At 38.3% G+C, this 13,206-nt stretch overlaps 1 protein-coding gene across 5 annotated transcripts in view; it reads right to left on the minus strand.

The window, feature by feature from the left end:
- The window catches only part of HDAC9 (histone deacetylase 9), a 1,019,027-nt gene that overhangs the window by 553,419 nt on the left and 452,402 nt on the right, over positions 1-13,206 (minus strand). The window lies entirely within an intron of this gene.

A 13,206-nucleotide genomic window follows, 5' to 3' on the forward strand; every position in this document is an offset into this window, starting at 1 on the left:
ATGAATTTTAACACATGTATAAATTAATATAATTGTAATAAGATTCAGGATACAAGACTGGTTTATAATCTCCCCCCCCCCACCCAAATTCCCTTATGTTCCACTTACTCTGACCCCTGGCAACCACTGATCTGTTCTCTATCACTATCTTTCTTATAAACATTATACAAAAAATTCTTTCAACTTCTCATTTTGCAATAACTTTAGATTTGCATAAAAGTTGTCAAGATAGCAAATCAAGTTCCTGTATACACTTCACCTGGCTTTCCCCAATGTTAACATCTTATATAACTATGGGAGACATGTGTCAAAACTAAGAAATTAACAGTGACATACTATATGAACTAAACTACAGATTTTATTTGGGTTTCATCGATTTCCCATTAGCATCCTTCTTACTGTTCCAAGCTCCAATCAGCAGTCCCACGGGGCATTTAGCGGCCCTATCTCCTGAACCCCTCGATCACGTGCCAGTTTCCAGTCTTTCCTGATTTTTCATGACCTTCCCACTATTTGAAGATTATAACTGCTCAAGTATGTTGCAGAATGTTCCTCAATTTTTGTTTCTCTGATGAATCTGCATTACTAGACTGAGGATATGGACTCTGGGGAAGATCGTGGAGGGGAAACGTCCTTCTCATCTCATCACATGCACGGAAGCAGAGCAAGCCCCCACACTTACCACTGATGAAGCTGGTTAGGGAGGTTTCCGCAAGGGTTCTCTTCTGTAAAATTACTACTTTATACTTTCTATACTCCACTCGTTGAGTCACTTATTGAGTCACTCACTTAAAATTAGTATCATGACTATACAGTAGCCAGCATAGCTTGTCCACAATCCTACCATGTGAATGGTAATACACGAAAGGTGCTTGCCATGTGTTCCTCACCACATGCATGAGACAAGTGTGATCATCCTGACTGTGTAATTTAACTGAGGCACCCAGGAACTGAACCATGCTTAGTTATTAGCAGTAAAAGTAAAACCCAAGTCTACCAGTATGATTCCCAACCACATGCTGTCATCCTACCAAGTCTGGTAGGACTGCCCATTCATCTACCCCAAAAGCAATGCTAAGAAAAGTGAAGCAATACATTCCTGCCACTGTGTCTACGGATGCAGCTCATATATTCTACCTTCACCCCTTAATGCACCGACATACTTGAACTCGAGTGCTTATTTCATAAGGCTACGGCTGAGCCTTAGCAAACTGATCATTAGCAAACTGACAGGCAGGACCTGCCATTCGGGCAGATACCAGACAACACGGAGAGGCATTACCAAATCTGGACAGAGGCGGACTCAATGGAAGTGAGATCCCAGAGTGGGAACGATAAAGCAATAGACAAGAGAGAACGGCAGAGAATTATGAGGGGGAAAAGCACCACAGCTCTTCTCTGGCCCTACAATCAAGGCTGTAGGGGGATGAGTGGCCTATTGCAGAACAATGCCACGGTAACCTGCAGCACAGTGCAGAGCACAGGTCACTGCAGGTGGCCTTAGGAAACACGCTGGCCCACCTCTCCACCGTGCGGCTGAAACGGAGACGCTCAGTTTCAGGATTTGGGCATTTTCAAGAGTTGTTATGTCTGTGGTCACTGAATGGTTAAAAACTTAAGATAGTATCCTTATCTCCTTGGCCCTTACCTTTTTCTTTCCTCATAACTTTTAGGTCAGATGGGATTGGACTTGTATTCCCCTCTATCTACCTAGTCTAACGGCTTTCCTCGTAGTTACAGGAATTCCCAAGGACGTACGCTATTATGGCTACTTCTGGCTTTAACTTCCCGTCTCCACTAAATTACTTTTTTCTGCTCTGAGTTTTTTTTCACTTTTATCCATGCCCTGGCACTGATCCTTTGTTAATATAAATTAAAAAAACAAAAAAAAAAAAAAAAAACAAAAACCAAAACCTCTACTTATCCTTTTGATCCCTATAAAAATAAATCCACTCATTTGTGGCCTTTTTGTGGGAATTTGGTTTTACTGTAGAGTTGGGGAGGAAGACTAGAGCATAAACACTGTAAAATATGAATATGTGTCATGTCTGCTTTTTAAGTTCATTGGCTTCTCCCTCTCATTACTTTTCCATATGTCCACTCCCCCATTCCACCCCCCCTTTTTTTTAAAATTCACTTCCATTTCTTTAGGAACAACAACAACAAATAAATTTCTTCCACTGTCTTGCTAGAGAGGTTTGGCTCTCTCCTCTACCTGTCCCCAAATGCCGTGCCTCCTTCGCGTCCAGCCTTTCCAGCTAGAAGATGAGGCAGCAGGAATTGGAAGGGCAGAGGCGCACTTGTTCAGGTTACACTTCAAATGTGTGCTCTGCGGTTTATTCCTGTGGATGGAACTTCTGTAGTGGAGTGAAAGTATGTTCCGTCCCACATTTCATACGACCCCAAGAGAGTGAGAGGAACGCAGAAATATGTTAGCAATAACGATATCCTAGTTATCAAATTTCTGGGAGAAGCTGAGGAAGCACACCCAAAGATATATACACAGTATTTCATGTCAGCATGTATTTCAGTATGTGTGTGTGTAAATCGAGTTCTTTAATTTGGCAAGCTTCTATAGAGAGTAGGAACTATATGATTAACTTCACTAATACTTTCACTGGTAAATTACCGTGAATTTATGGAGGCTTGCGTAGGATTTTTACTGCGCCCTAGTAAGTTAATGATCTTCTATTTTCTCAAAATACTTTAACGTTCACCCATATGTTTTAATTAGCACAATAACATCTTGGATATGCAGAATTCTAATCAAATGAATCATTCAGGACGGTTTGAATTTCTTTAAAGGTAAAAAAGGTCAATCACTGTAATTGTAATATATTAGCTATTTTAAATAGGAAATCTTTCTTAAATATACACACAATTCTCATATTCTTAAACAGAATATAGTGACTATAACTTAGTATTTCCTCACTTCCTGGAGGTCATCGTCCTGAAAATTAAATGTTTTATCTTGTGTATATATATATATAACTCTGTCCTATTGAAGAATATATACTGCTCACAAAAAATAGGGGACATTTTATTGCTTCATATTAATTTTAAAATATCCTTTAATTTTTGTGAGCAGTAAACAACTGTCCCTCAAATCTGAACAGTCCTTTTTTAGTTTTTATTCTCCTAAACTAAGGCAAAAACTTTTAGTGCAAATGGTTCATATGAACGATGACTCTACAAAACACCAGTAGGACGGTAGAGAAATAAGACAGCCAGCCAGGAGAAAAGCAAGTGGCCGCCGTGGACAACTGGAGCTTCATGCCCCTGGGGACCTCTGGTCGCCAGTACACAACACATTCTTTAGACTTAACTCAACCAAAGGGCAAGGAAGCTGAGATATTTACACATCAACTCCTGTCAGTCATTGGTTGCAGGCTACTTCCAGGTGGCATTAATTCTCTGGCATTTCGGACCTGTCATGCGCCTGTAAGAGACATTTGGTGTAGGCTTGGGCTACTAGAGAAATCCCTCAGGCAAAGAGAGATCCGTGCTGGCAAGAGCTATACCAGGGAACAGAAAGGTGATCCAGCCCCGGGAGACTCCGTAAGGAACCTGCAGCTTCTCTTACCGGCTCCCAATGGGAATGCGGGTTTCTTTGTTTACCATTTCCAGTTTTCCTGTGTGCCTTTTCCTGCCTAAGCGTTTCATGGATTGTTTCTTGCCTCTGGTAGCCTTTCTTTTTATTTTCTTGTGTTTTCATTTCTAATGTCTGTGTATTTGGAATGTATATTTCAAAAGATATTATAATTGCTTTTGAAACAGAAGTAAAAGCTGTTTCGCCTAAGGCCCTTGTCTGCTATCCCTAGAGAAATATTTGCAGAGTCGAATTCAACCTTGCGCTGTTACGGAGATGTTTCTGATACTTTCTCTGTTTACCATTTACTGTCAATAACAGGAGACCGCTGGAGAGCTGAGCTCAGGATAGATGAGCTAGGAGCAAAGAAATCAACGATTGCAGATATTTAAAGGTCATTAACAGAGATCAAAATGTGCATCACAAAGTTTAATCTTATGACATCTCCTTAAAATTATAGATACTGATCAAGTCCATGGCCATAACGGGCTTCATCAGTAGTCTAGTTTGGGAAATTACTTGGGAAAGTTCCAGGATTAAGATACCCTTGTGTTACAAATAATAATAAGAAAAACATCAAGAGTAATATTGATAATGTTTATTTGGGGTGATTTAAAAGCTGTATGACTTCTGAATAAAAGTGATGAACTGGCCCTGGCCGGTTGGCTCAGTGGTAGAGGGACGGCCTGGAGTGCAGGAGTCCCAGGTTTGATTCCCGGCCAGGGCACACAGGAGAAGCGCCCATCTGTTTCTCCACCCCTCCCCCTCTCCTTCCTCTCTCTCTCTCTTCCCCTCTGGCAGCAAAGGCTCCATTGGAGCAAAGTTGGCCCGGGCGCTGAGGATGGCTCCATGGCCTCTGCCTCAGGTGCTAGAGTGGCTCTGATTGCGGCAGAGCAACGCCCCAGATGGGTAGAGCATTGCCCCCTGGTGGGCATGCCGGGTAGATCCCAGTTGGGCGCATGTGGGAGTCTGTCTGACTGCCTCCCCGTTTCCAATTTAGGAAGAATACAAAAAAAAAAATGATGAACTAACTAAAAACATTTATTTCTGCTCTCCTCAGAAATGCCATAAAATGGCCGTTAATATAATTTACAAAATAATTAACATTCTATCAGCCAATGATGAAAAAGAAAATGGAAGAGATGAAAAAATGCATAGGAGTGCAATGAAATTTTGAGGAAAGAAAATTGAACAGTAATAAGCAGCCCTACTGAAAGGAGACAGCACCACCTGAAGTCACCACATGAGGATTAAGCAGCAGCCCGATCCCCGGAATCCCCAAGATGCCGAGACCTTGCAGGCAGAGGCAGAAGGAACGTGCATGGTCAAACGCAGAGGGGCTGATTTAGGACGTGACTGCAGAGCACTTACGTCTCCATGTCCTCTCCCCTACAACCAGGAGACCTCACCTCCTGTCCACCCCTTCCCACACGAATACTGTGTCTACTTTAACCACTACAAGAATAGAGGGTTGTTCCCTGGAGGACCTGCCCCGAGCTGGGGCTCCAGTCCTAACAGAATACATGGGACACATCTGCAAAGTAGCAAGTTTGCATAGCCTACGCGCCATTCTACTCCCTGAGCCCTGGCAGCCACGTGGACGCCCGTCATGTAGAAGCCTGCAACATTCTGCTCCGAAGACACTGACCAACTCATGAGAAGAAATCTAAAGACACTAGTTTGTAACAACTGCCCACTAACCACATACACACAAACACACATGCACCAACCAAAAGACTGCTAACTACTCAAATCTCCTTCATGGAAAGCCTCCTAGTCCACAACCCTGGCACAAACAGTGAGTTTCCAATGAGGAAGTGTGTTCACTCTTAAGCAGGGGTCCCCAGGCCATTTATCTGGCTCCCGCCGCACTTCTGGAAGGGGCACCTCTTTCATAGGTGGTCAGTGGAGGAGCGTAGTTCCCATTGAAATACTGGTCAGTTTGTTGATTTAAATTTACTTGTTTGTTATTTTAAATATTGTATTTCTTCCCGTTTTGTTTTTTTTACTTTAAAATAAGATATGTGCAGTGTGCATAGGGATTTGTTCATAGTTTTTTTTTGTAGTCCGGCCCTCCAACGGTCTGAGGGACAGTGAACTGGCCCCCTGTGTAAAAAGTTTGGGGGCCCCTGTTCTTAAGTATGAGAGGTCCCGGCATGCAGGAGAGAGATCAACACAAAGGTGGCGTGGGGAGGGTGCAAGAGAAAAAGCAGAAAGTACAGGTTAAAAAAATAAAACTGTGATTATTTACAACTAATATATGTCTAACAAAGGAAGTTACCTAGTACGTTAAAATAAGAACAGCATGCTTTGATACAGGAAGATTCTCAAAAACGTAAAGAACTCTTTGAAACACCGAGGTTCTGGGAGGTTAAAGGCGTTGAATTTTGCTTACACAGCTCACAAAGACAGGACTACATTTGCATAGTTGATGAATCAGGAAGAAAAGAATAACGGGAACAAAGCATTTTCTTTTTTTTCTTCTCAATTTCCTTATTCATAAAAACTCATCAATTTGTTTATTAAAAACTGTTAAAAAGCACTACATACATCATTCATTAACTTTAGGGTTGTGCTTTTTTTGTTGTTGTTGTTATTTTCAATCATAGAAAATGCTGACTTTTTTTTTTTTAACATAAGCTTTCCTAAGAGTCTATTTCTTATTTGGTTCTTAATTACATCCACATCAGAGGAAAGAATTCGAAGAAATTAAATTTAGATCATTTCACAGTTTCCTCCAGGTTATGTCAAGTGGTTTAAATTTTTATTTTCTTCCCTGAAATAGTAGTTTGAGTGTAACCACATTCCTTTATAAAGCACATTTATGTGGGGTTTTCAGTTTGCTAGTCGACTGCAGTGCAGTCTTACATCGCCAGCCATTCCAGTGTCTGCATGCACCTCAACAAACTAACGACAAGAATCCCATTGTTCCTGAGCCTAATAAAAACTTAAGATAATGATAATAATAACAAGTGGGAAAATAAGAATGTGACGTAACTATATTATGAAGGGGTGAGGGAAGAGTAAAATTAGTAAGTTATTCTCATCACCACGCAACAGACAATGTTTAAAGTAAATAAATCAAGTATCTTATTTAAAGATATAGAGGTTGTCACTATACACAAAAAATTCAGAAACTGTTCAAATGGAGTAATATGGGAAGCAGGGCTGTCAATAATTTGAAATAGGAGAGAGAACAGTTTATTGTCATTATAAGCCTTTCTATACTGATTGATTTGATTTTTTAAGACTATATATCTATATTTAAACTTTCAATAATTTTACAAGTGCTGTGTATGTGCATTTATTTTATACATATATAGTTTTATAATTATAATATTTGACAAATATTATATATGTCATATAAATGCATAAATATATATTATTAAGTGTGTATAAAATTAAGCACCAAATACTTTTACAAACATGAAATACATCTTCAGAGGTTTGTGACATTAGGGAAAATCCCTCAGAGAGCTGGGTGGACCCAGATGGTAAATTTTCAATGCATGACAAATCACCTATTTCTGATCTTTGAATAAAATAAAAAGTTAATGAGTGTAAAATAAGAAACTTCACACCCTTTCAGAGACTTCTCAACAAGCATTTCTTTTTTGTGTGTTTTTTCCTAGAAGATTTTGCATTATCTGAAAAAATCCCTACCCTCTCACTAAATGTATAAAACATTTGTTGGAGCCATGCAGCACAAGTGGCTTTTAGCAAGAGTATCATTTTTTGTTCAACACTCGTGTGTAAAACATTGTTTATTTTTGAAGTGGTCATGGGGTTGGCTAACTTCACGTGAACAAGTTTCTCCCTTAGTTCTGGAAGCAGCTTGCATAGCATGTTAGCAATGTTGTTATTAGGCAGAATATACATTTTTCTGCCATTCTTAAGGCACTAAATGTCTATTTAAAAAAAGAATAATTAGAATATAAATTAGATAAAAAATTTTATAGGTAACTAATAAGGAAAATAGAGTAAAATAATGAAATTTATATTTCATATTACAAGGGTGGATGTCACAGCAAATCATGTACCATATCAGGCCAGTGGAAGCCAGGTGAGAGTTTAAACAATAGTGGTCCCAAATGGTTCAAATCTCCTTTTTCAGCAATAAAAGAAAGTACTTCTTTCTTTCCTATAAAAACAACTGAAGAAATAACTGTTAATAAGCCTCTGCAATGGAATGAACTACATGTGGTTATTTGTATAACCACAGAAAACACACACAATCATGAGTTCTTTTTCTTTGAAGTTAAAGGCATCATTGGAAGCTTCTCGGATTTCTTTAACAAGCACTAGGGACTGGTCCACCGATTTTTCCAATCTGCTTGGCATCTAGGTTGGAAATCTATGGGGGCATTCACCTGTTAACTACCAGTTCATTCAAACTAAGTGTCTGGAGGAACTTAACTCAGAATCAGCCAAAGTGATATATCTGGCCTCACTCTGGTCTGTCCCATCTTCCCTACTTTTTAATGGTAGATTTCCTACTACTTTCTGATTTGCTTTTATATCCTCTAGGCCAGTGGTCCCCAACCCCCGGGCCGTGGACCAGTACCGGTCCGTGGGTCATTTGGTACCAGTCTAAAGAGAAAGAATAAATAACTTACATTATTTCCGTTTTATTTATATTTAAGTCTGAACAATGTTTTATTTTTCAAAAATGACCAGATTCCCTCTGTTACATCCGTCTTAGACACACTCTTGACCCTTGTCTCAGTCACATAATACATTTATCCGTCCCACCCTAAAGGCCGGTCCGTGAAAATATTTTTTGACATTAAACCGGTTCATGGCCCAAAAAAGGTTGGGGACCACTGCTCTAGGCCAACTGATGACTTTGGGATGATGAGGAAGGAAAAGAAAGGGGAAGGAGATGAGAGGTATTTGAAAGGTCACCTCAAAGACATTTCACCCTTACTCAAACATTTTATTTTCTTGTCTTGGTTATTTCCTGTCTCCTATTATTAATTTTCCTCTTGGCTACAGAACATTTTCACTCATGTTATCTCTTTTAGCTGTCTGAGTCATATAAGAACAAACACTTTACACCCAGACAAATGTTTGGAATTCAAGAGATTCACAGAATAGAAGTACAAAGATATCAAACAAAAATAGAAATGTAACACAAATACCTTAGAAAAACTCTGAATAACTGAAATAGCAATTTTACCTCAGGTTTCTTACATGTGGTTCCTTTGGCAATATGTATGATTTCAAATATTATATATGTTATAGACCATTTCAAATATATGTTCTAGATCATATCTCAGAACTTTCATTGAAGTACCAGAAAGTCCATTTGGTTTGAAGACGCAGAAGAGAATTTAGTACCATTTCCTTCATCAGGATTATGAATATACAGTTGATTCTTGAACAACTTCAGTGTTTGGGGCGCTAACACCTTGCAAATTGAAATTCACAGAAAACTTTTGACTCCCTAAAAACTGAGCTGTCCCTTGCTGGATTGGTCCCAGGACCTACCATGGATACCAAACTCCAGAGAAGATCAAGTCCCCATATAAAATGGCATAGAACAATGCATACAGTCAGCCCTTTGTATGTGCAACTCCCAGCTCTGGACCAAACACAGTACAGGTGTTTATTAAAAAAAAAAGATTCACAATGTGAGTGAACTCACACAGTTCAAAGAGTGTTGTTTCAGGGCCAACTGTACTGATCTACCTTTATTATTTATTTGTATTCACTTATATATGCTGCTACATGAATATGTCTTGTTATATTACACTTCTATTATGTTACAGTGGTACTTATTATTGCTACTTAGCTCCAAAAGCATACTTTCTAAAAAACAAATGAATTAATTTGACTTAAAATTATTTTAACGATCAACTCATGGAAGCTACATTTTGTACAGAAGACAGTGCTATAAAGTGCTTTCTAAATTATTTTTAGTCAATATTACATTTTATTATCTTCTACATGGAAACACATATAAGATAAACAAGCTAGTAGGTTCAGAACTAAATATTATACTAAAATTTATAATCATTTAAATTCCACATGAATATACCATTTCAAGAAATTCATAGATTGGCTCCCTAAAGAAACTTATTTTAATGTGATCAAACTTTTTTCTGTGAAAATTAATTTTTCAAAAATAATTACCAAATTTTGTGCAAAATATCAGACTTTTTATCGTAATGACAATTTCTCAAAATGACTTTTGTATTGTGAACCCTAATTCAGAGAAAACTAAAATAAAGATTTTTTTCCCAGTATTATCACAAACCTAACTAACTTCCTCATTGAGCCACAATATTTCTTTCAGTGACTTTCAAATCTAAATTTGTGCCATCACCCGGAGGTCCCCAACGATATTATGAATGTTTCAAAAACTTTTTCAGCATTAATTTAGTTCATTAGATATAGTCCAGATAGTAGAAAGGGGGGGAACAAAGGAAGAAAATCAAAGATGGCAAAATTGAGGTCATCCAGCTTTAACTAAAATTATGCAAAAGACATGCAAGTTTCACTCTCTGACAAATTTCTTTTTCTTAAAAAATTAGTGTATAGTTTCAAAGAGTAAAAGAAAATACTAGAACTCCTAGTAGTCTCTAATCCTTTCTTTTTTATGTTCCTCCATGTTTTTCTTAACTGTAGTTCTTGAACAGGGTTAGACTGAGAATCATATGGAAATAACCTTTCACTATCAAATCCAAGTGAATTTCTAATTATAACCTCAAGAATTCTTCTACTCACCATTCTTCTAAAAGATCGTCTTATTTTTCTCTAAGAAATCATTTCATATTACGGACTTCTCTGGTTATAATATCTGTAATGTAGAATGTGGCTGTACATTCTGGTTTACCTTTCTTCCGGAGACATTTTTGCTGAATTTCTTATCGACTAGACAGAACATTTTTCAAAGCTCTGCCGAAGATCCCTTCGCCTTTGAGTTAGTTACTATCCTCCATGCTCCTGCCTGACCCTATGTATCCTTTCTCTCCCGCTGCACTTCAGGAGACTGTTAAGATCCAGTTGGGTTTTTTTTCCCCCCTTTTAAGTTATGTAGGCTATCCTAAGCCATAGATCCTTTGTACTACAAATAGAACTGATACAGTTAATTGAAGGCTTCCTGCTGCTGTTATGTAGTCAGCTACCGAGGGAGTTTGAAATTTCAGCCAGTTCTTATAACACGGAGCCAAAGGCAACGTTAATTTCCTCTGACACCCTTATGAGATTAACTTTGATAATATGTTTGGTGGCACTGACAAGAATTGGCTTTTCCTACCTTTTCCACCTATTGTATTACAACTACTAGAGTCTGAGTCTTCAAAGATAGATACCGAGTAGTAATAAAGAGAGTGTCAGTTGAAATACCTATGACAAAAATTTCCACTGTTCATAAAATACTATCCTTTTAATATGTGAGTACCTTTATGTGTGCTCCCCATTGAGTTCTAATGGTGCCCTGTGCAGTGTTCGAAACGTGATCCTTTTGGGTGTTGGGCGCAGTCAGTGGAAGGCTTTATACATCAGTCTAGGAAAAAGATGATTCAAGACACAAGAATTCTCAAATATTAACTTAAAATATTACTATATGATGCCAAGAAAATATATCCAGAAGTTCATATATTAATCCATTATATACTTCGTGAACCTTTCCCATGAAAATTGCAGGTCTCCTCTGGGAAGTGATTTTAATGTGCCCCCCAAATAACATATAAAGAATGAGTTTGATTTGCTACAAAACACCTATTAAGTGGCATGCAAAGAGACAACATGAAGAAACGACATGATGTCACGGTTTAGGTGATAAGGGACCGTGACCAGCTGGAGAGGGAGTAGTAGTAGTTAGGACTTAAAGTCAGGTAAGTCAGGTGGACCAGAAATTATTGGCAGAAAGTAAAAGATACCTGCAGAACAGCAATCTAAGGGCTGTACATTCTCAGAGTGAGACAGATCCAAGGTCAAAGGCTCCAAGCTCCGGAGAACAGGCTGCCAGTATCCTACCCTGCTCTGCAAAGCCAGACTTCCTCTATAGGAAACAACAGCCCTATGTACGAAGAGCAATCCTCTCTTCATTAAGTCATTAATATATTCTGTTTCAGTAGCATTTCTAATTTTAAATGACAGCATGCATTATTTTATGTAAAAGTGGGAGGCAGGAGTATATAAAACCAGCAGTTTAAAAAAAACCCCAAAACAATTCAGTGTTTACAAAAAACATGAATTGGGTCAAATGGTTTAGAAGGAACATTATTTAAAACCCATATAAATGATTTTACTAAAGCCTGAAGATGAATTAGAGAAATATAGTTTATCAGACATAATTAGATTTCCTTCCAGAAGCCTCCTAAGATTTCTTGGGTGGTGTATTAAAAGCATTACACTGAATGTAGAAATGCAACTTTTCTTCTGTATACACACTTTTTCTATCTTTATTTCATATGTATTTAAATCACTTAGTTTCATGACAATCTTCTTCTACCCAAAATCTTTAATCCAACTCTCCATGTAAACTTTGAACCATGTGTTGGGATGGTAATATTTTATTAAGCAGTGTTGTAATTCATATCTACTCATTCTGATTCACTCTATCTGTAGACACACACACACACACACACACACACACACACACACACACACAATACGTTTGCCCTCTTAATCTTCCTTCTTCCTCAAGCTTAAACTTCATTTTCAATTGTAGTAATACGTATTAAAATTTTATGCTATTAACTTTACGCTAAAGTATCTTGAAGTCACAGTCCATAGCACGCTGCTATCCTGAATCCAACCTTTGTGCGCTCTGTGCATCTCCTGTAACTTGCTGGAACTGCTAATAATAGCAGAGTGAACCCTCCCAAGTGTAACTCTGATTGCAGGCCCCACCACAAACTGGATGGCTGAAGCAGTTTTTAGTTCCTTTAAAGGAGAAAAAGTAATTGTCTACATCTGAAATTTACAAATGACTAGTAATTCCCAGTTTAAGATCCCTGCACTCCTTAAGAATACAGTTAGAATTTTCTTCTATTCATTGTATTCAGTCCTCAGAGGAATACAGCAGTTAATTATATGTGTATCATCATTCTCGTATTGACTATTTGTATAAATATATGTATACATGTAGGGGCATATGTGTACATAGAAGTCTAATTTTCATATATCATTTATACTTGATTACTTTGGGAACAGCTAAGCCAGCCATATGCTAAAATTTCCACAGGGCTTTTTCCCCTATCTACACGTTCACTGCTTAAGGATTTTTTTTTTTAATTCTCATCCTTCTTCTGTTCTGCATCCAGTGAAATTGATCAACTTTCCCCACCAGCCTCCTCAAGGGCAAGTGAACAGGGTTTTATGTTCTATTCCCCCTTCTATCTCAGGCCCCTCGACAATGTCTGGCACACAGAGGCACTGAAAAAATTCTTGTCCAGTGAATGCATATTGGCATCACATGTGCCCAGTCACGAAGGCTGGAAATCTGAGAGAGAGTCTAGACTTTCCATCCCTCTACCTTTTGCATGACTTTATGATTTCTCTATTTTCACAGTTCCCTCTCAGGACTCTGTCCCTGTTTCTGCCCAGGCACATGGAGTTAATAGTCAACAGGTTGAGCAATAGCCACACACCCCATTTTAAAGAGT

Source organism: Saccopteryx leptura, chromosome 12 (genome assembly GCF_036850995.1).
Source record: "Saccopteryx leptura isolate mSacLep1 chromosome 12, mSacLep1_pri_phased_curated, whole genome shotgun sequence".
Lineage (NCBI taxonomy): Eukaryota > Metazoa > Chordata > Mammalia > Chiroptera > Emballonuridae > Saccopteryx > Saccopteryx leptura.